Source organism: Canis aureus, chromosome 4, assembly GCF_053574225.1.
Source record: "Canis aureus isolate CA01 chromosome 4, VMU_Caureus_v.1.0, whole genome shotgun sequence".
Lineage (NCBI taxonomy): Eukaryota > Metazoa > Chordata > Mammalia > Carnivora > Canidae > Canis > Canis aureus.
In genome coordinates, this window is record NC_135614.1 from 40841230 (window position 1) to 40864566 (window position 23337).

At 44.4% G+C, this 23337-nt stretch overlaps 1 long non-coding RNA gene across 7 annotated transcripts in view; it reads right to left on the reverse strand.

Moving 5' to 3' along the window:
- The window catches only part of LOC144312600 (uncharacterized), a 157534-nt gene that overhangs the window by 65504 nt on the left and 68693 nt on the right, over positions 1-23337 (reverse strand). For all 7 annotated transcript variants that reach the window (XR_013378101.1, XR_013378102.1, XR_013378104.1 and 4 more), the window contains 2 exons: positions 5737-6082; positions 5370-5511 (listed from right to left, as the gene is read on the reverse strand). This is a non-coding gene — a long non-coding RNA (uncharacterized LOC144312600). The remainder of the gene's footprint in view (positions 1-5369; positions 5512-5736; positions 6083-23337) is intronic.

A 23337-nucleotide genomic window follows, 5' to 3' on the forward strand; every position in this document is an offset into this window, starting at 1 on the left:
AAGGAGAGGAGAGGAGAGGAGAGAGGGAGATTTTCTATCCATGAGAAACTTGTCCAGGAATCCAGGAGTTACTGAAGCACCTGCTTTACTTGGAGAAACCCAACAGAAACACACCTTACCCTTACTTCCTACCCATTAACTGGTAAGGACAGAAAGAGGTAAGTTCCTTGAAGTGAAATTCAAAATCCTTCCCATCAGACAATATCAAACTGCAGCAACACACCTAGGATTTCTCTTTTTGTTATTATTGTGGTAAAATACACATAACCATAATTGTTTTTAAGTGTATGTATGGTTCAGTGGCATTAAGCACACTGTTGTGCCACCATCACCACCATCTGTCTCTGTAACTCTTTTCATCTTGAAAAACTGAGACTCTATACCTATTAATCAATAGTTCCCCCATTTCCTCCCCGTTGGGCCCTGGAAACCATCATTCCACTTTCTATCTCTGTGAATTTGACATGTAAGTAGAATCACACAGTATTTGTCCTTTTGTCCTTTTCACTCAGCATCATGTCCTCTGGATCTACCCATGCTGTAGCAGGTGTCAGAATGTCCTTTCTTGCTAAGGATGAATAACATTCCACTGTATGTAAGTACTAAATTTTCCTTATGCATTCATGATGTTACAGTCATAATAAGCACAATAAAGACATACAGACATGTCATGATGGACACTTGCATTGCTTCCACCTTTTGGCTATTGTGAAAAATGTTGCTATGAACATAGGTTTCCAAATAGCTCTTGGGAGTCCATGCTTTCTATTCTTTTGGGTATATACCACTGGGATTTCTTTCAAGCAATGAAATTTCCCCTGAAAGGTGGAGGTGGGTAGAGGAAAACCCAGCATTCTCTGAGATTGAGCAAATGAGAGAACTGTCAAATGATTAGAAAATATGGCAATTATGAACTCACATACATTTAGCCTTCTAACAAGACACTCTGTACAGATAGTTTTGAACCTTGGGGAGCCCTCTCTCCAACACAACCAACTGCACTTTCCCAGTATAAAGGGCAGGGTTTGGAAGCCTAAGAGACCCAGGTTCAAATTTCAGGAGAAGCCCTTATTAGTGAAGACTATTGAGAAAATACACAAGGTGCTGGCATATTGTAAACACTCAAAACACTGTGTTTCCTCCTTTCTAAGATCCCAATCCCTTTTTCTCAATTTCACATTTCTATGATCACATTTCTAAATTCAGGGTGTACATTATCAGACACCAGCTTCATCATTACCTGTGAATTGAACGAACTCAGGCAAACTGCCCTGAAGAGATCATAGAATTTTTCCAAGAAGAGGGTGGGGTAAAGAATCCCAACTTGAGAATGCCTAGCACTCAGAGCTGGCATATTCACCTGCCAAAGATCCCCATTTACCTCAGATGAAAGAAGGATTTCCAAAGAGTAAGTCCTTAGCTCAGCACTATGTAGCAAAACTGTTAATAATATGGCTGAGGAACAGACCCAACAGTGAAGCAAAAGGTTGAGGGTGAAGGTTCTGGAATTAGTAGTCCTGGGTGTGGCTTTCAGAAAGTCAGTTCACTTCAAGCCTCAGCTTCCTCACCTGTAAGATGGAAGCTGTACTACTCCTGCCCCCCAGGATGGCTGTGAGGAGATGAGATGGATAGTGCTGTGCTGTGCTGGGCAAAGAGCCCACACCCAGTCAGCTGCAGGACCAGCTGAGGTGAGCCCAGGTCCCCTCTCACCTCCATCCTCAGGCATGTCTTCAGGAAAGGGGATTCAATGGAAAGCTTGCACCTTGCTCTGCCTCTTCTCCAAACTATACAATCAGGACCCTCCACATTTTCCTTCATCTCCTTCACAGCCTTGATCATAAAGTTTAGGAGAAATAAAATGAAGCTCATCCACCCACTTATCCATCTATCCATCCAGCCACGCACTCATCCAACATTTATTGAAGGCCTGCCCTCTGCTGAGCCTGACATAGGTGTTGGGAACCAAAGGATGAAAGGAACAGACCTCTTCCCCACAGGAAGTCACAGTGGCATTGAGGAGCAAGAGAAGTAATGGGCAGAATGGCAGACACTTACATAGGGCAATGTGGTAGCCATGGCTGCAGGTCCCCCGCATAATCCATTTCATTCTCCTCACACCCCAGGAAATAGTACTGCTCTGATCCTGTTTTACAGGTATGGAAATAGCACAGGACAGTAATGTGCCCAAGGTCACAAAGCTGTTAAGTTTACCTCTAAACTGTTGGAACCTAACCCTTATGGGAGTCCTGGGGCAGAGGTCAGGGGTCAGACTCAAGGGCATGAAGGAGAGTGTCCAACAGCTCCCCCAAATCCGTAGGCCACCAACTGCTAGAGAGCTTCCACACCCTGAAGGTTGACAAGTATAGATCATACTCTAGGGTGCAGTCCCTCACAGTTACCAGGTGCTGTTCTCACATGTCAGTTCCCTTAACCTTCAAGAGAGCCCTGTAGAGGCACCTGGGTGGCTCGGTGGCTGAGTGTCTGCCTTTGGCTCAGTTCGTGATCCCAGGGTCCTGGGATTGACTCCCACATCAGGCTCCCTGCAGGGAGTCTGCTTCTCCCTCTGCCTGTGTCTCTGCCTCTCTCTCTCTCTCTCTCTCTCTCTCTGTCTCTCATGAATAAATATATAAAATCTTTAAAAAGAGAGAGAGAGAGCAATGTGAAAGGGATCAAAGATGTCCTCACTTAGCAAAGGAGCAACCTGAGGCTTGGTGGGAAATGCTGTAGCCAACTCAAAGCCAAGGACATCCAGCACACCCACCTGTCAAAGTTTCACTCAGATGAAAGAATTATTTCCAAAAGGAACATATTTCTCTCAATCCTACATGCTTGCCATGAGCAAGGGAGCCAGACTTGCATCCAATCTCTTTGTCGCCCACCAATGACCAGCCCCACATAGCAGGGTCCCTTCCTTTATTCTCTGCCCTGGTTCCACGCCACAATGTAGCCACACTGACCACCCTATCTAAAACAGCATCCCATGGCTCACCACTGGCCTTCCCTGCTCCTTTCTCTTCAAGACACTCATGGTTATCTGGTATCATAATAGATTTATTTGTTTAGTATCTGTTTCTCCCCAACTAGACCATAAGCTCCATGAGGACAGGAAACTTGTCCATTTCGTTTTTCTTTTTTTCTTTTTTTTTTTTTTTAAGATTTTATTTATTTATTCATGAGAGACAGACAAAGAGAAAGGCAGAGGCAGAGACACAGGCAGAGGGAGAAGCAGGCTCCATGCAGGGAGCCCGACATGGGACTCGATCCCATGTCTCCAGAATTATTTAGTTTTTCACCATACCCAGACAACTGGGTTCTGGTGCATTATAAGGGGTCAGTTTGGTTTAAGTCAATGAATGAATGAACAAATGAATGGAAATGGGTTAGTGGTTTAGGTCAATGAATGAATTAACAAATGAATGGAAGTAGGTTAGGGAATTACTTCATCTAAGAAGCCAGACACAACAAAGACCAGGTCTATTTTTAACTCTTTGAGGAACCTCCACACAGTTTTCCAGAGTGGCTGCACCAGTTCACATTCCTACCAACAGTGCAAGAGGGCTCCCTTTTCTCCTCATCCTCTCCAACATTTGTGGTTTCCTGCCTTGTTAATTTTCCCCATTCTCACCGGTGTGAGGTGGTATCTCATTGTGGTTTTGATTTGTATTTCCCTGATGGCAAGTGATGCAGAGCATTTTCTCATGTGCTTGTTGGCCATGTCTATGTCTTCCTCAGTGATATTTCTCTTCATATCTTTTGCCCATTTCATGATTGGATTGTTTGTTTCTTTGGTGTTGAGTTTAATAAGTTCTTTATAGATCTTGGAAACTAGCCCTTTATCTGATATGTCATTTGCAAATATCTTCTCCCATTCTGTAGGTTGTCTTTGAGTTTTGTTGACTGTATCCTTTGCTGTGCAAAAGCTTCTTATCTTGATGAAGTCCCAATAGTTCATTTTTGCTTTTGTTTTCTTTGCCTTCATGGATGTATCTTGCAAGAAGTTACTGTGGCCGAGTTCAGAAAGGGTGTTGCCTGTGTTCTCCTCTAGGATTTTGATGGAATCTTGTCTCATATTTAGATCTTTCATCCATTTTGAGTTTATCTTTGTGTATGGTGCAAGAGAGTGGTCTAGTTTCATTCTTCTGCATGTGGATGTCCAATATTCCCAGCACCATTTATTGAAGAGACTGTCTTTTTTCCAGTGGATAGTCTTTCCTCCTTTATCGAATATTAGTTGACCGTAAAGTTGAGGGTCCACTTCTGGATTCTCTATTCTGTTCCATTGATCTATGTGTCTGTTTTTGTGCCAGTAATAGATCTGCCCTACGACCCAGCAATTGCACTGTTGGGGATTTACCCCAAAGATACAGATGCAATGAAACGCCAGGACACCTGCACCCCGATGTTTCTTAGCAGCAATGTCCACAATAGCCAAACTGTGGAAGGAGCCTCGGTGTCCATCGACAGATGAATGGATAAAGAAGATGTGCTCTATGTATACAATGGAATATTACTCAGCCATTAGAAATGACAAATACCCACCATTTGCTTCAACATGGATGGAACTGGAGGGTATTATGCTGAGTGAAATAAGTCAATTGGAGAAGGACAAACATTATATGTTCTCATTCATTTGGAGAATATAAATAATAGTGAAAGGGAATAGAAGGGAAGGGAAAAGAAATGAGTAGGAAATATCAGAAAGGGAGACAGAACATAAAGACTCCTAACTCTGGGAAACGAACTAGAGGTGATGGAAGGGGAGGAGGGTGGGGGGTGGGGGTGAATAGGTGACGGGCACTGAGGGGGGCACTTGACGGGATGAGCACTGGGTGTTATTCTGTATGTTGGCAAATTGAACACCAATAAAAAATAAATTTATTTTAAAAAAAAACAAAGACCAGAAACTCACCTGGGACACCTCCCCCACACCCCTCCCCAGGTATAATGTCCCCCAGGCTTGGCTTCTGGCTAATAGGAACATTTGACCTCTTACCCTCTCCTTCCCAGCCCTCTTCTCTAACAAGGACACTGTCCTGGGTGTCATGCCCATAAGGAGCCCCTCAGTTCAGAGACCTGCTTGGATAGTAGCCCACAGCCTCATTCCAGATCATTCTTACTCACCTCTTGCCTCACAGTTATACTGCCCCCCTTCCACTCCAAAATTGTACCTAGACCAGTCCATTTCCTCAGATACCTTGTAATGCTGCAAACTCGCTCATGCTAAGGTACTGAGGAATAAGAACAGATCACTGATGGGACTTTTAAATGGCTCCTTCTACTGACAATAGAGTAACACCTTAGAATGTTTAACTGCAGGAGTTTCAGATCTCCTGGAAACTGAATATGTCTCACCAGACACAGAGTATTACCTGTGGATGCTGTTCATTCGTGTCTTCATTTGGCACTTGAGCACTTACTGAGTGCCTTCTGCCTGCCAGGAAGTGTCCTTTGTGCTGAGGATATGAGAGTGAGCAAGACAGCCAAGGTCCCTGCTCTCAGAAAGCCCACTGTCTAGTTAAAGAGATAGAGCAATCAGCAAAGACATTGCTAAGGAACTTTAACTCTCAGTCTTAGTACTACCAGAGAACGTATAAACCCATGAGGGGACCAGAGGCAGTTACCCAAAATGGCAGGTGAAGAAAGCCTGCTGGAGAAACTATAGTCGCCACTGGCTGCTGGCAGTTGGCCAGGCCAGGAGTTCACGGGGGAACCAAGGGGATGTGGGCATTCCAGTACCTGCAATGGTGCAAAGGTCTGAAATGGTACAAGCAAGGCTGGCCCTCGGCCCCTTATAAGTGGCTGATGCTCAGCACAGCCAAGGCATGTGTGCCATGCAGTGGGAAAAAGCAACAGGGCAGGTGTCCTTGGAACTGAGTAGATGCCAGCCATTCTTTCCTCCCTTTGGAATGTTAGAAATCAAGTCTGTGTTCCTGGGGTTCTCTGTTGTCTATGAAATTGTCCAGGTTCACCATCATAACAACACAAGATGCAAATCAGCTGTCTCTGCACACAGTCTGTGGTGCCTCCTTGACCCTGGCATGTCCAAGGAGCTGTTTCAATATTCTGCTGTCCCTTCCTCTGCCTGTCAAGAGAAAGCAAGACCTCAGTATTAGCCATAACAATTACAGGTCACCTGAAAGTTTTCTTCAACCTGTTAACTAAGGTAAGTGCCTTTCTGAAGATACCCAACACTTCACTTTTAATTCATATTGAACCCAACTTTCCTTCCTGGGCACTACCCCCAACATGTTCAGTTGCCCGGTGGAAAGCATTATAGCACTTTCCTTTTCTGGCTTTCTGTGATACAACAAGCTTCCAGCAACCATCAGAAAAGAAGGCAAGTAACTATCCATGGTGGAGACAAGCCTATGAAATTAGTTCAAACATACAGCAAGGCACTGTACACACTACAGAGAGACACATGCTGTTCCATGGACAAGGGCCCATTTGTGATTCATCAAACATAATGAGACATTGTTGAAAGTGTTGGGAACATGAGAATTTCCTCACTGCCCAATTTGGGTAATGTTGGAACTACATTTGCCTCCAGAAATGAAGTCAGACAGACTCAACCTAACCTCCAATTGCCTGGCTCAAAGACCATGGGACCACCATGTTTTTATGCTGACTTTTGTTAATGGGAGTCACTTCCCAAGTTGTGTTTAACGGTGGCCTTTTCATCTGCATGTGCAAGAGAGATGAGTGCTTTGACAAAGGACATGCCCAGAACTCTGACTGGAAGCCCCTATATCACATGAGAGGCTTTTTTAAAGACCCTCACACCAGGTGTGCCTATCAAACAGATTGGTGGGAAGAGGAAAAAGCTGCCCATGATGTGGTGTGAGGAAGGGATATGGCAGGCATATGTAACAACTATCTGTCTAGAATAATACAGAAGAGCTTTCATTTCTTGAGTATGTACAGGAGGCTAGACAATGTTCAGTGCTTTACATGCATGATTTCATTTCCTTTCCACATCTATAAAATAACAGGCAGGTGGGCAGCCCTGGTGGTTCAGCAGTTTAGTGCCACCTTCAGCCCAGGACCTGATCCTAAGACCCGGGATCCAGACCCATGTCGCGCTCCCTGCGTGGAGCCTGCTTCTCCCTCTGTCTCTGCCTCTCTCTCTCTTTCTCTCTCTCTCTCTCTCTCTCATAAATAAATAAATAAATAAATAAATAAATAAATAAATAAACAAACAAACAGGCAGGTCATGTAAACCTCATCTTACAGAAGGAAGCTAGTGTCTGAGAGGAGACAGAGCATGCCTATATCAGAGAGCTAGTGATGTGCACACCCAATTTGAACTTACATCGGAGGGACCCCAGAGGTAGTGCTCTCTCTCAGCTGACATACTATGCCACGTGACAGGACTGTGGGGCAAGAAATGGGGTGGCTGAGTGTTATTTATTGCGAGGAGAGTGGTATTGCCTTAGCCCTGGATAAGAGCAGCACAAGAACCCAGATGGACAATCCTAAACCCTGAGCTCCTCTCTCCCATGATCTTTTTTTCCTGTCTGTACCACAGCTCTTGTCACATAACTCAGCACTGAGATGGCTTGTCGGAATACTGTCTCCCCCACCAAACCCTGAGTCTACCAGAACAGGCCCTCCATTGTATTCTTTGCATCTGCCACAACACCTGGAGCTGTGCTTGCACTCCAAACATTTTCGTGGGACCACATGAATCAGACGGATAGATGGCTGCCAAGATGCATAAATAACTCAGACGATTTGGTTCAAGTCCAGGCTTAGCCACTGGCTAGCTGTGTGACCTTGAGCAAATAACTTCATACCACTGGTCCTCTGTTTCCTCACTTGCACCATTAAGAGATTCACTCAACAACTGTATCTGCTAAAGGTGAGACAGATTCCACAGGTGGAATGCAAATGAACACCTTAATTTTATTTCATTCAAATTGATACAGATTTCTTTTTTTGCCTATAAAAATGTAACTAGCTCATCAAGCCCTTGAAGTTTTCCTTTAAAATGAGATTAAATTTTCTTAAAAGTTCATTTTAAGAATCTATTTGAGAGAGGGAGATGGGTGAAATAGGTGAAGGGGATTAAAAGCACACTTATGATGAGCACTGAGTAATGGACAGAATTGTTGAATCACTCTTTGCAACACTTGAAACTAATATAACACTGCATGTTAACTATACTGGAATTAAAATTTAAAACAAAAAAAAAAGGAATTCACTCTTTCCAAAACTGAAAAAAAATCTATTTGATACTGTCTATTAGTACTTAAATATTACAAATAACTGGTAAAGTGACACATGGGTGAGTGAGGTTCAGATATCAGGTTAGCTCATTTTTTAACACTGATGCCTCCATTGGGAGGGCCACGGAAGAGCTACAAAACACAAAGGTTCATAAGAAGAAAGGAAGTAAAGATAAAGGAGACATTCGAAATGACCTTTGGCCTCCACATTCGGCACTCAGCACCTACCAGATGCCTACTACCTGCATGGCATTGGGCTACATGCCCAGGAGACATTCATTAGGTGTGAACACAGCCACAAAATGATGATGGATGGGGCAGGGGAGACGGGCAGGAAAACCAGAAGTTGGCTTTTTCTCTTTATTTTTTTAAGATTTTATTTATTTATTCCTGAGAGACACACAGAGGGAGAGAGAGGCAGAGACATAGGCAGAGAGAGAAGCAGGCTCCCTGCGGGGAGCCCGATATGGGACTCATTTCCAGGATGGCCAGCTCCTCAGGACGGCCAGGGGTGGTGCGGTAATCACTGAGAAGGGCTGAGGGCAGAGATGCAGCAACACAGCTCCATCAGCTTCCATTTCCCAGAAATGGGCTCAGCAAAGGGCAGTGGGATGGATGAGGGCAAATCCCACCCCCATCACAAGACAAACAGCTCTCCTGATCCCTGGTTTATCCACAGACAGAAGCCAGATGCAACCCTGTTGTGCACAAAGGAACCATACATAGGTTTCCAATATTTGCCAGGAAAACTACTCAAAAGAATACAGCTTCCCATGAAAGGCAAACCAAAAGCAAATTAAGATGGAGAAATGGCATCCCAACATTTCCTTTATGCCTACTGTATAATTTTTCTCTAGATGAACATCCACTAAGATTTTCCCACTTTCTTTCAGATGTGGAGACTAGAAAGTGTTTTCACTGCTACTTGGGGACATTGCATGAAAACATATAAAATAAAGCAGCAGTGGGTGAAGATTTCCCAGTGGAACAAGAATAATAAATACCATTTGTTAAGTTTTACATATGTGGCTAGGCACTGTCTATTGATGATCTCACCAAGTCCTGCTTGGGGCTTCCTCAGGTAGGTGTTAACAGCTTTCATTTTACAAATGAAGAAACTGAGGCTTGGGTGAGGGTAGGACATGTGATTCGCCAAAAATCCCATAACTAATAAGTAGCAGAGCTAGGATTCAAGCCTAGGTCTGTCTGATTCCCCACCCGAACTTCTTCCTGACCTCATCACACCCCCCATGCCAAATGATACACGACCTGCCATCTACCTTAACCCAGCTTCTGGAGGTTTCTCTCAGTCTGTATCCTTGGATGCCAAGCCACTCCCCTCTCTCAGCTCTTGTCCTCAGCCTGGCATGTGCTCCTTTCTCACTCCTCCTCCAGGTGAATTTGTCTCAGTCATTCTAGAACCAGGCTCTTTCTCTTCTTTCTCTAAGAAGTCTTCCCAGCCTTCATCCACATGACCATCCGTTTCTGATCTCATAAGACCTGAATGGCAATGATGTTCAATTTGTCCCTTGAATATTGGAAGAGACAATGGGTTTCAATGCTGTTCCTACCCAAGTTCTAGAGCACAGCCACCATCTCTCTGTGTATCAAGACCCCCTGGCCTCTATATCCAGGGGCTACAGCTACGATGGACCTTGAAAAAATGGGGGTGTCCACACAGGGCTGTTTGGACAGGACTTGGCAAAGTCTCCAGGCTCAGAAGAGTGTTGTTCTGATGAATGATCCACAGGTGTTCAGAAGGCCAGAGGCTGGAGTGACTAGATAAAGAACTTTCAGGACTCCCCTGTGGGCATCAGATCAGCTCCCAGGCTGCCCCTGACTGTCTCTCACTGACCTTCCCCTCTCTGCCTGGACCTCAGTCAGGTCCCCCTGTCTTGTGTTCAGCCCACACCCACTCTTTCCCAGGACTCCCTCCAACCTGGGGATATCCCTGTGGTCCAGGATGGGGAGAGGCCCATGAGACTGTTCCTTGATCCTCATTCTAATTGTAAGGTTACAGAAGGAATAAATCCACTTGAGCTCGAATCACACCACATTCTAGCTGTGTAACTTGGTCAAGTTTATTAACCTCTCTGTGCTGAAGTCCCTTCCTCCATAACACAGCTGTTGTGTGAGCTGTTGTGTTCCTCCACACACAGCTCCGAGAACAGGGTTTGGCACCTGGTAAGCACTCCATAAATGTTTGCTTCTGGAGGGCAGGATATTACTTCTTGTGCTTTTCATTCCCACAGTTAAAACCAGCTTCTCTTTATGTGTGGCAGCCTGTGTCTGCCCCAAGGAGATACAATCACACAGGGAGAAGTAGGAAGAAAGTAAACCAGAGAGGTGGCATCTGAAAGTTACAATCTCCTGACAGCTGGCATCCAGCTGGACATCCAAGCAGCATGCCAGGCTGTGCAGAGCCTGGAGCAGGAAGAGGGAGAAGTCCAGTGGCTTGACCCAGGTCTCCCCGACTCTCACAGCCATGGAAGCCAGTCAAGGAAGTTCAGTGAGATCTCCATGTCACACGGGCCCCAGATGACATGTCATGACCGCCTTGAATATCATTTCCTCGTGTGTAAGATCATGGTTCTGACGAGAGCCCCCTCCAGGAGTGGCTGTGCAAGTGAGCTGGCTGAGCGCACGTGAAGGGCTCTGAAGAGTGCCCACACACGGCACCTCCTAGGGCTAGAGCCCATCATGATCTCGCGGATTCTCATTTCCTTCTTGGTGCATTTCTGCCTTTTCCACTTCCTGTGATAGATAGGTGCTGATTCTACAACTAGGGAAATATGGAGAAGTGGCATGTTTTAAAGAAAAAATGATAAAGATAGACCATCAGTGCTAAGGACACGAAGAAGGACTCCCGGTTGGGGATAATCAGGGCTCACCTCATGGAGGCGGCAGTATCTGAGATAAGCTTTCAAGCATGGGTAGAACCTTGCTACATGGCAAGAGGATTCCTTGGTTCACCATCGTGAGTCAAGGAACAGAGGAATCGCTACTGATGAAAAAGACGTGAGGAGAGAAAACCAAGCAAAGCCAGCAGGAGAGGCAGGAAGGAGGTCTTCTAGGAGGGTCTTCTATGTTTTCCAGAATGCCCATTTTCTGGCCAAAAAGACGCCAGGGATAGAAAGCAAATACAGCCTTTCAGAGAGACCTCTCTTTGTTACTGATGTAGGCTTAGAATTGGTGCCGGAAAACACAAACCAATCACTTACAAGAGAAGAAATGAAAATGGCCATTACAGTCATGGGGGAAATGGCGATCAAGTAAGACAGGCCAATATACGCAAGGGTATTGGGGGGGCGGTGTGGAGGAGACAGAAACGGAAGCCCATCAAAGTTTATTCTCACACCCAGAGAAGCAACAGAATTAAATTCACCCCTCCCCAAGACCATGTAGAGAGCCCTAGACTCCTCAGTCTCAGCCCCAGGGTTCTTGAGTAAATGAGGGTCAATAACCCTCTGGGTAATGTGCCACCTTCCTGGGCCCTGGAAACCCACTGCTCCCTGCCCTGCCAACGGAGACTTTATGGGGCAGAGAACAAAGCATGTGTCTTGCCTTTACAAAAGCCTCATAACCTGCAGAAATGAAAAGCCTAGTCAGCTGTGAAAGGCAAGGAACTTAGAACAAACACATTCCTACTTCTAATCATTTGTCAAGTGCCCCTCAAATTTTGTATAAGCAAATCAGCAGACAAGGACAATTCAGCATTGGAAATCCTACTTCCGCCACCCTGAAGCAGTGTAATGCCAAGTGAGGTGCCTCCCTCCCTGGAGCAGGAGCTTCTTCATCCATCCAGTGGAGGAATGACACAAACCCTGTAAGCTGGTTGGGAGCTTTAGAAAGAGTGAATGCATGATCAAAGTCAGCCCGTGATAAGGACTAGCAATCTGTGCTATCAAAAAGCCAGAGAGAAAGACAAGTGTGCACAAAAATGCACACAGAGTAGCTCCTCTTGGCTGGAGAGCAAAAGTTGGAACTGAGGTATGCTGCTGAAGTCCTTAATTCCTCTAGATCTCTGCTAGCAAGTGCCCTTGGCCAGCGATGGGCTTTCGGGTTACAAACAGTCTCATTTTCCTACATTGTATAACAGGAACGGGAGGTTCAATGTGGAGCTGGGCACGCAGAGCATTTGGGCTGATGGGCCACACACTGGGTCTAGCCCCTTGGGCAACCCTTAAGCAGTTTGTGTGGCCTCTCTCTGGCACTGGGCAAGAAGAGAAAATCTCAGACAAACATCTGCAGCTTTGGACTAAGAAAAGGGTGCAACATGCCTGCTCATGCTTCAGGGCAGCCAGCAAGAGATTCAGGGGACTTGGAGCTCAAAAAATTAATTCTATATGAAGCAGAGATAATTTAAGAAAATGATGTCTATTGTTTCAGGTATTTGAGAACCTGTCTGATTCTTCCTGCCCTGTGCCCATCTTGCAGGTCACAAAATAAGCACAAGAGCCTGACAATTAAGGAACAGCCATTCTACCTGGGAACTAAAAAGCTGCTTTTGTGAATTCAAATAAGAATCCCCACTGTCTACCCTGAGTCCTTCTTCACTCAGTACCGACACAGAACATACTGCTTGCTACAGGGCCCTCCTTTCACCCATCCTCCTGCATAAAGCCACATGCTGGGCAAGGCAGTCAGGATCCAAGTTCTCCCTCATTTCACCATGTAAAAGGCTGCCAAAGTAGCACCAATACATTCTGTGGCCTCTGCTTAAGTCTGTCTTCATTTAGCAGAATCCACTGATACTGTTAATTTGCTTTGCAACCCAGTAGAGGAGAGTAAATAAGCCACTTATATAAAACAAAGTTAAGGTGGCATTAGGTGAGAATGACAAAGGCCACTGCTACTTGTCATGTCCTAAGAGAGTAATCCAAAGTGGGGAATGCTAAAGATACTGGCATCTCAGGACACACAAGTTTAGGATAAATAAAAGAAATCAAGGCTTCTCATAGCAAGCGGGTAGTACACACTGGAAACAGTCAATGCTTTTTAAATGTTCAAATAAATTCATAGATGAGAGGCCCAGAAGGGATTGTGAAAGGAACCTAGAACAGGCAATGTGTTTATAAATCAGCACAATGACTAAAATGGATGGGCCTTCCTTTTCCCCATGAAAACAACATTGCTGTAGCAACGCTACAAAGTGTTCCTAACTCTGGACTTCACAATAACTAAATCATAAATATGACTCAGTATGTCAGGACAGCAAAGATACCACAACCAATAAACCTTTACAATAGTTTGCCATGATAAGAATTTACATGGCATGCCTAATAGAATGAACATTGCGTGATTAGTCACATTAATTGTACAAAAAATCCCATTTTACTTTAAAGCATACAACAAACTAAGATATACAATGCGACTGCACCACCAACTTGACCTACAGCCAACATATTAGCTATAATACACTTCACATGAGCACCACTTTGAGTCACGTTCTTAATATGTGGGGGTCTGGGGAAAATAATTTTTAAAATTCTGGTCTCTTTTGGAGATGATGCAGGAAAAACTACATGGGTGCCCTCAGTTCTCCTTGAGAAGTTGTCCTGCAGCAGGGAGAGGCATTCAGCATCCACCCCCTGCCTCAGAGTCCTGCTCCCACTCCAGGAGTCCCCACCTTGATGGTGGTGAACATACCAGCAGCCATGCCTCTCCTCCCTCTTAGAAATCTCTTGAAGATTCCCCAGCCTGAGTTTGGATGCTTCAAATGCTACAGCACTCACTAGAAGGCAGCTCCTTGTGTGGAGACAGATACCTAGCTCCCCAGACTAGGGAATTAGTTAGAACTCCCAGAGTTCTAATCTGCTTTCCTGGGAACAAAGACATCAGGCTGATTTATCTTCCTTTTGTAGCCCAGGATAGGTCAGTTAAAATGCTGTAGCATCAAGAAGTAAACGCTGCTCATTGAGGATAAAACAATAAGGAGATTTATGGACTTGCCTGAGAGGCAGCCCTGAGTTGGTAGGAGCTTGTGCAGGGGAGGGGGATTGATCTAGTGGCTCTGCCATCTCCCAGGACTGGATACCCTTGTGGTTACAGGGTGGCTGCCAACAGCCAGCAAAGCTACCTGCTTTCTTGCCTGCTGTTGAGGGTGGGGGTAGACAGAGAGATGGCCCTTTCCTGAACCTCCCTCATCAAAGCACAGACTTACTTTCCTAGAAGCCCCTACCAAACCCCAGCTTGCATCTCATTGGCCTGAAATGTCTTTGTCTGCCATCTCTGAGCCAGTCACAGAGGCAAGGTGGATGGGACTTCCCTGGTTGGCTTAGCTATAGACCAAATCAGGGTCCATCCAAGCTGTGGGCCAATCTACCGAACCCCCTCTCCCTCCCACCACTACTGGTGCTACACAATGGGAGAAGGGTGTGGTGAATGTCAGAGAAACAACAACCATGTCCATTATGGTTCTTCTCCATTTTTGGTTAAAAACTCCAGTCCCTCCTCCTATTTGGACATCTTGTGATCTAACTGCCCTCTCTAACACTCAGCCCCTGGGGAGCCACTCTGCCTGTGTCAGTACTCTGGGCATCTAGAAACACTGGCTAAACCTGAATTGTGACATTTACAATCATGCCATGCTGGGGGATGAATCACTATGAGCTTCAGTGGGGTCTGGGTTTGGATTCCTGCTCTACCACTTACTAGATGTACAACCCTGAGCAGGTTATTTCCCCATGTTTATCCTTGGTTTTCTCAAATTATAAAATGGGAATCATAATAGTACCTACTCTATTGGGTTATCTTCAAGAGATAAAGCATGTATAGTCTAAACCCACTCTGTGCTGGACATAAGTTCCTCATAGATCTTGGTATTGTTATTAATAATAATAAATTACTTCTCTCCCATCTGGTACCAGTATCAACCTCCAAATGCACACAAAAGTAGAGGCCTTCTGCTCCTCCTCTGCTCACACCAGATCCGGAAATGTGATCCTTGCCATCTGTGGATGCCCAGCTGTGCAGAAGGCTCCACATTCTCTGCAGGAGAATCTCACTCTCTGCCCTCCAAGAGCCCTCTCCTCCCTCTCTCCACCTGCTCTGCCTCTGCTCCCTGCCCCCCAGACTCCCGATATGTAACAGAACTAAGTAGAACTGCTCCATCACAATAGAAATACCCATTTACAGTGACTGTGCCTTTTTTCTGCAATTGCAGCTGCTACTCTGTGCCTCCATTATTCAAATGTAACAGACCAACTTCAGCAACACTAAAGTTAATTATAAGGAAAAAATACTCAGAGTTCTGGAAAGATAATTTCAATAGTAACCATTCAGTTTGTAAAACATTCAGCCTTCTCTAGGAGCTAAAAAAAAAAAGAAAAATAACTACCACACTATTTCTTTGCAAGTGTTTCTATGGTATATGAGCTCCTTACAATGATTATGGATTTTGATATTTTTAAGCAGTTTAAAGAAATTGGCCAAGGCAGGAATCAGAAGAGAAATCAACTGCCCAGTGATTGTTTCCTCCTTGGGATGAAAAAGTGGGTCATGTCTCAAGTCTTAAAACTTCCTTCCCTTCCAGGCTGAGAACTCCTGTTGTTTGACAACTTTCTTGAGCCCCACCCCCAATCTATCCAGCACCCTCTTGCTTTGACCTGTCCCCTAGGCTCTGTGCAATTGCCCTGAAACAATCTCATTCTGCCTACCCCTCCAGACAGGCATCTTAGCCAGACTGGCCTCCTGGCTGTTGATTTGGCTCTCCCAGCTCACCTTTGGCCTCATGCTCTGCAGCTCTCTGGTCAGACCCTTCACAGCCCTATATTCAGCTGACCCTTACCCTGATCACCTACCTATCCAGCAGGGGGCTCTGAACAGGTAAGAGTGAAGACCATCCCGTTACACACTAAGTGAAGCAATACCTGAGAAGACTTAGGGTACCCATCTCAACTCTGATTTTGGCCTCAAGGAGGAAACTCAAACTCTTGCAAAACCACTCTTTATCTCCATCACTCAGGGACAGAAAGGACTAGATGGGCCATGAAGCTAATTCTGGGCAGGATGCCTGACACAGGTGAATTCTCACGAAAGAAACATGTGAAAGGTTGAACAATTATTCCTATTTCTTCTCCCCTCCCTCTGCCACGTGGCCTTGCCAAGCAGGGGGACAAGCACATCCCCACCACATTGACACTGAGCTTGTCTATATGCTTTGCTTTGGCCAAAGGAATATCAGTAGATTTGACACAAGAGGAACTCTCCCAGGATTTGCAGTTTGGTTTGGCCCTTTACGCTTTCATGATCTGCCACAAGAAAGGCATGCCCCAAATAGCCACTAGTCCAAAGAGACTTGCCTTCAACAGCAGCCTGGAACCAAGCTGTCAAACCCAACCAAGACTCAGTCATCCCCAGACTCGTAAGCAAGAAAATAAATGTTTGCTGTTGTCTGTATGCTGCAAAACCCAAAACAGAACAGCCATCATCCAAAAACATCATTACTGGCACCCTTGACCACAAGGTTCCTTATCGCCCCAAAACAAGAGGTGACTACAACTGAAAGGCAACATAGGGAATTGGAGAAAATATTTGCAAACCACATATCTGATAAGGAGTTAATATCATAGAAAAGAAATCATAGAATTCAATAGTTATTAATAACCCAATTTAAAAATGGTCAAAGGGGGCACCTGGAGTGGCTCGGTAGATTAAGAATCTGCCTTTGGCTCAGGTCATGATCTCAGAGTCCTAGGATCCAGCCCCAAGTCAGGCTTCCTGCTCAGTGGGGAACCTGTTTCTCCCTCTCCCTCTGCCCCTCCCCCCACACGTGTTCCCCCTCTCTCTCCACCTCTCTTTCACTCTCTCTTTCTCATATAAATAAATAAAATCTTTTTTTTAAAATGGTAAAAGAACCTGAATAGAAATTTTTCCAAAGAAGATATTCAAATGGCCAACTGGTACATGGAAAGGTACTCAACAGCACTGATCATCAGGAAAATCCAAATCAAAACCACAATGAGTTATCACCTGACACCTGTTAGGATCGCCATTATAAAAACAAACAAACAAAAATAAAACAAGAGATAACAAGGGTTTTCGAGGATGCGGAGAAAAGGGACCCCTCATAACACTGTTGGTGGAAATGCAAACTGGTGCAGCCGCTATAGAAAAGTTATGAAGATTCCTCAAAAATGTAAAAACACAATTATCATATGACCCAGAAATCCTACTTCTGGGTATATATATATATACAAAGGAAGTGAAATCAGTATCTTGAAGATCTCTGTACCCCCATGTTCACTGCAGCATTATTCCCAGTAGCCAAAATCTGGAAACAACCTAAGTCCCATTGACAGATGAATAGATAAAGAAAATGTAGTGTGTGTGGGGGTGGGTGGGGGTGTCTGTAATGACATATTCAGCCAAAAAAAAAAAGAAGGAAATCTTGTCATTTGAGACAACATGAATGAATCTGGAAGGCATTATGCTAAGTGAAATAAGTCAGACCGAGAAAGACAAGTACTATATGGTCTCACTTGTATGTGGAATCTAAAAGAACAAACCTCAAAGAAACAGGAAAAAAAAAAGAAAAAGAAACAGAAAACAGACTGGTGGTAATTGGAGGTGGTAGATGGCAGTGGGGGAAATGGGCAAGGTGGTCAAAGGACACAGACTTCCAGTTATAAGATGAATAAGTTCTGGGGAATGTGATATAGAGCATGGGGACTATAGTTAACAATACTGTACCATATACTTGAAAGTTGCTAAGAGAGTAGATTTTTAAACTTCTTACCACATGCACACAAAAAGGTAACTATGTGAGGTGATGGATGTGTTAACTAACCTGATGGCGGTAATCATTTCACAATGTATCAGTATAGCAAATCATTATACTATACACCTAAGACTTACACAATGTTGTATGTCAATTATATCTCAATAAAGCTGGGAGGAAAAGGATGATAAATATCTTATTTTAAAAAAATAGAATGCCATGCTGGCAGGATAGAAGAGAGAAGAGCAGCCACTCCATCAATAACCTCACAGCACTTGGCAATGACGATGCACCAGGGAAATAACTCCGAATCCTGGATGGGCCTGGCTTCTGCCTCACATGTCCCACGTGGTGAACAACTGTGCTTGCCTGCACTAGCCATCTTCCCTGTAGGGAGCCACTGTACCCTCCCTCCCCATCAGCCCTGTGGCTTAAGGAGGGGTCCCCCTGCTCTCTGGCTCTAGGCATGGGCTCATACTATCTAGCATATTCTATCACCCCAGCCACAGTGGGTCAGGGATGGACATATGACCCAAGCCAGACCCAAAAGAGCCAACCAGGGGACTCCTGTAGGAACCACTTGGGAGGAGGAGCTCCCTCTGGTAAGATGTGGGCTCGGAGATGCTGAAGCCACCACAAACAGACTGCCCTCAAATGAAACAAACACAAAAGAAAGCTAGGGCTAAAAGATGGAAAGAAACAGATGCCTAAAGCCTTTGTGTGAACACCTGGATCCAGCTGTGCCTTAAGTTAATAGTATCCTGAACACCTCAGATGTATGAACCCATAAATTTCTTTTTATTTAGCCAGTGAAGTTGGATTCTTTCCCTCCCCCCGACTGAAGACACCCTCTTTGTCAACCACCCCGTGCAACAGCTCCTCTCCATCCTTGCATCTTTGAAGTCCATTTAATGTTAAGAAAGGGCATGGAATTTTCATGCTCCTCCACTGGAATTTCTGCTGCTGGCCTGTGCCATTTTGTTGGGCTGGTGGTTCCAAATCCTTGAGAATGCAAAGTCCATCGTCGTTGGTCAGGAATATTGCATAGCATCTGTTTATTTATGCATGCAATTACTATTTTTTCCATAAGTGGTTAACCTTTCATTTTTCTTGGGAGAAAAACAGGCTGAGCATTTCATCACCTCATTCCCCTGCCTCCCTCAGCATTCAGTAATATGACAAAGTTGAATTGGTATTCCTGAACTTTATTTTTTTTTTTTTTTTTTTTTTTTACAATATCACTCTTTATCTTAAAAAGTAGGGCAGGTTTGGGGGTGTATTCCTGAACTTTAGAGAGTTTAAAGCAAATCAAACCAGCCCCCTTCAAAACGAAAGAAAACTATCTGGTCACAGAGGGTCCTCTCCCCTGAAATGCATTCCAAAGCAATGCCACAAATGCACGCAGCAGGCCAAATGCCATCGGCTGCTGATTGAGGACCATCTGAAGAACGTCCTCCCCTTCCGGCCATCCCCCCACCCAGCTGTCAGAGCTCTCCACTTGGAGTCCTCAAGTTTCTGAAATGATACGGGCAGTGCAGATGTCACAGGGCTCACAGAAGGCATGAGAGCAGCCTCGGCCCTTGAGGGCTCCTCTGCTCAGCTGTCACAGGTGATTGGGCCACCAGCCCAACCAAGGGCTCCGTCAGAGAGCCCCCAAGACACGACTCACCTCCCCACCCCCACCCAGAGTCAAGCTCCTGATGCTCCAGTGACGCCCTTGCGGCTCTCTGTACTGACAGCATCCACCCCTCTGAGGTCAGAGTCATTATCGTCATTCTTTTTTTTAAACAGTAATAAAATACACATATCATAGTTTACCATCTTAACTGTTTTTAAGTGTACAGTTCATTAGTGTTAATACTGAATCTCCAAACATTTTCCTCTTGCAAAACTGGGATTCTGCACCTATTTTAACTAACTTCTCTCCCCCAGGCTCTGGCAATCACCACCATTTTACTTTCTGTCTCTTAAATTTGACTACTCCAGGTACTTCATATAAGTGGAATCATGCAGTATTTATTTGTCTTTAGTTTCTGGCTTATTTCATTTAAGCATAATGTCCACAAGGCTCATCAATGTTGTAGCAGGTGTCAGAAAGTCCATCTTTTTAAAGGTGGAACAATATTCCATTTATGTATGTCCCACATTTTCTTTATCTAGCCATCTACTGAAGGACATTTAGGTTGTTTCCACATCTTGGCTATCTGAATAGTGCTGCCATGAACATGAGAGTGCTGGTATCTGTTCATCAGTTCTGTTGGCTACATACTCAGAGGTGTAATTGCCAGACCATACAGTAGTTCTATGTTTAATTTTTTTGAGAAACCGCTGTACTGTTTTTCATAGTGGCTGCACTATTTTACACTCCCACCAGTAGTGTTCAAGAGTTCCACCTCCATGTCCTCGTCCACACTTTTTTCCTGGTGGTGTTGGTGGTAGTTTATAGTAGCACGTGTGAGATGGTCTCTCATTGTGGTTTTGATTTTAACTGCTATTCTTGTTGTAGTGGTCAATGCTGTAATTTTCTCCGGCCTGGTTATTTTATTTTATTTTTTATTTTATGTTATTTATTCATGAGAGACAGAGAGAGAGAGAGAGAGAGAGAGAGAGGCAGAGACAGGCAGAGGGAGAAGCAGGCTCCATGCAGGGAGCCTGACGCGGGACTTGATCCCAGGACTCCAGGATCACGCCCTGGGCTGAAGGCAGGCGCCAAACCACTGAGCCACCCAGGGATCCTCCCAGTCTGGTTCTTAATGTTTCAAAGGTGGGCATATTTTACTTTGAAGATACATGATCCTTGGTGTCTAACCAAGGCTACAAATGGTCCAACCTCTTCTAAGAGAAATCTCCTGTTTCAAAACAAAACCATATGGCCCCAAAACCAAATGACTGGTACCATCTTCTCCATTTCAGAGGAGAAAACAGAGGTCCCCAAAGGGACTCTTCAGTGGTTCAGAAACGTGAGATGGGCAAATCTGAGGTGAAAACCTGACTCTTAATAAGCCATCAGAAAGGATGAATACCCACCATTTACATTGACGAGGATGGAACTGGAGGGTATTATGCTGAACAAAATAAGTCAATTGGAGAAAGACAATTAATGTAGGGTTTCACTCATATGTGGAAAATAAGAACTAGTGAAAGGTACCATAATAAGGTAAGGGGGGAACTGAGTGGGGAAAAATTAGAGAGGGAGACAAACCATGGGAGACTACTAACTCTAAGAAACAAAGGGTTGCAGAAGGGGAGGTGGGTAGGAGGATAGGGTAACTGGGTGATGGACATTAAGGAGGGCACATGATGAGATGAGCACTGGATATTATATGTCGGCAAATTGAATTTAAAATTTTTAGAAAATAGATAAATAAATAAATAAATAAATACCACCACCACCACCACCACACACACACACACACAAAAGAAAAGAAAACCTGACCCTGCCACTCATCAGCTGTATGACTGTGAGGGTGTCTCTTGGCCTCTCTGAGCCTTGTCCTTGTTTTTATTTTTTTTTTTGTTTGTTTGTTTCTCTGCAAAACAGAGGTAGGAACAGTGTCTGTCTCAGGGCTACTGTGAGAGTTAAGCTGGATAATACATACCAAATGCAATGCCTGGCACACAGTAAGTGCTCAATAAATGCTATCAGCTACTGTGGATAGTTTTCTTATTCTTATCAAACACCTTGCCCAAGTCCCATGACTAGTGACCACATTTCCTGATTCCCAGTTTATGTTCTTGCTGTGATAACTTTTTTTTAAGATTTTATTTCTTTTAGAGAGAAAGACAGTATGCTCAAGAAGGGGGAGGAGTGTGGGGATGGGGGAGATGGAGAGAATCTCCAGCAGACTCTGTGCTGAGCACAGAGCATGACACAGGGCTTGGTCTCATGACCCTGAAATCATGACCTGAGCCAAAATCAAGAGTCAGATGCTTAACCAACTGAGCTACCAAGGTGCCCCCTGCCTTGGTAAGTCTTGACCCCACCTTCCTCAGTAGATGTGCTGCTCACTTAGCCTTCTAGATGTCTCTAGGTCCAAAAAGTTTAACCAACTGCCTTGCTTCTAAAATGTACACTGAATTCAAACTTTCAATGGTACATCCAATCAGTGCCGTGCAGGAGGACAGGAGATAGCTGTGGGAAGCCGCTGCTGGTTGCTACTGCAAATTCCAAACAGTCCAAGGTAGAAAAAGGCAAGGGTCAAAGGAAAGACAGAGTACCAGGAGGGTGCTCATTGGACTGGGGCCTTGCAAGACCTTGACCTCAAGGAAATTCACATGATCTGATGTGATGCCTCTCCTAGGTCATTGGGGAACTGCTTTACTTTTGCATTGATTCTATCCTGAATTTGGTAACCCACCCTTGACAAAGATTCTTTCACTTAAGTGTGGTTTCTCCACACTGCAAAATACGATGCAGCTGCTAAAAGGAATTAAATGCAGTCACACGTGTCTACCTAAAATGATTACCACAATAAACTGGAAAGTGAAGAGATCCATATACAGACAAGTGTTATTAAATGATCCATTTGTGTAAGAATAAAATAACATACACAGGTATATGCAGATTATTTTTTTTGGAAGGACACACAAAAAATTACTTGTGTTAGTTTTCTAGGGATGTCATACCAAAAGTACCACAAATTGAATGGCTTCAACAGCATAAATGTATTGTTTCATGGTGCGAAGGCTAGAAGTCTGAGAATAAGGTATTAGCAGGGTTGGCTCCCCATGAGGACCATGAGGGAAGGATCCATTTCAAGCCTCTCTCCTTAGCTTGTCCATGGCTCTCTTCTCTCTCTGTCTCTTCACATAGGCTTCCCTCTCTGTGTTGCTGTGTCCTAATTTTCCCTTGTTATAAGGATACCAGTCATATCAGATTAGCACCCACCCCAATGACCTCACTTTAACTTCATTACCTCTATAAACACCCCATCTCCAAATATGATCATATTCTGAGCTATCAGGGGTTAGGACTTCAAGATACAGATTGGGGAGGGAGGCAAATCTAAACCCATAGCACCGTTGGAAGAGAAACAGAGACTTATCTCTCATTCCATACTTTCTCTATAGACTTTGCAATTTTATCATGTGTATGAATTTCTACAACAAAAATATTTTGGTAGAAAAGTCAATTGGAAATTTACCCCCCCCCCAATAAACTGCTAAACGAAAGCATGGGGATTGTATTTTGTAAGTCAAAATCATTTCTCTCCATCTCTGAAATGTCCTAGATCACAGGTCTCCAAGATAGAGAGTACACATCCAAGGGAGAGAGGAACTTAATCATTACTGGTCTGGCACATGTCTAGTTATTTTCATTTTAATTTCTGTTTTGTTTTATGGTGTGTGTGTGTGTGTGTATGTGTGTGTGTGTGTGTACTGGTACAC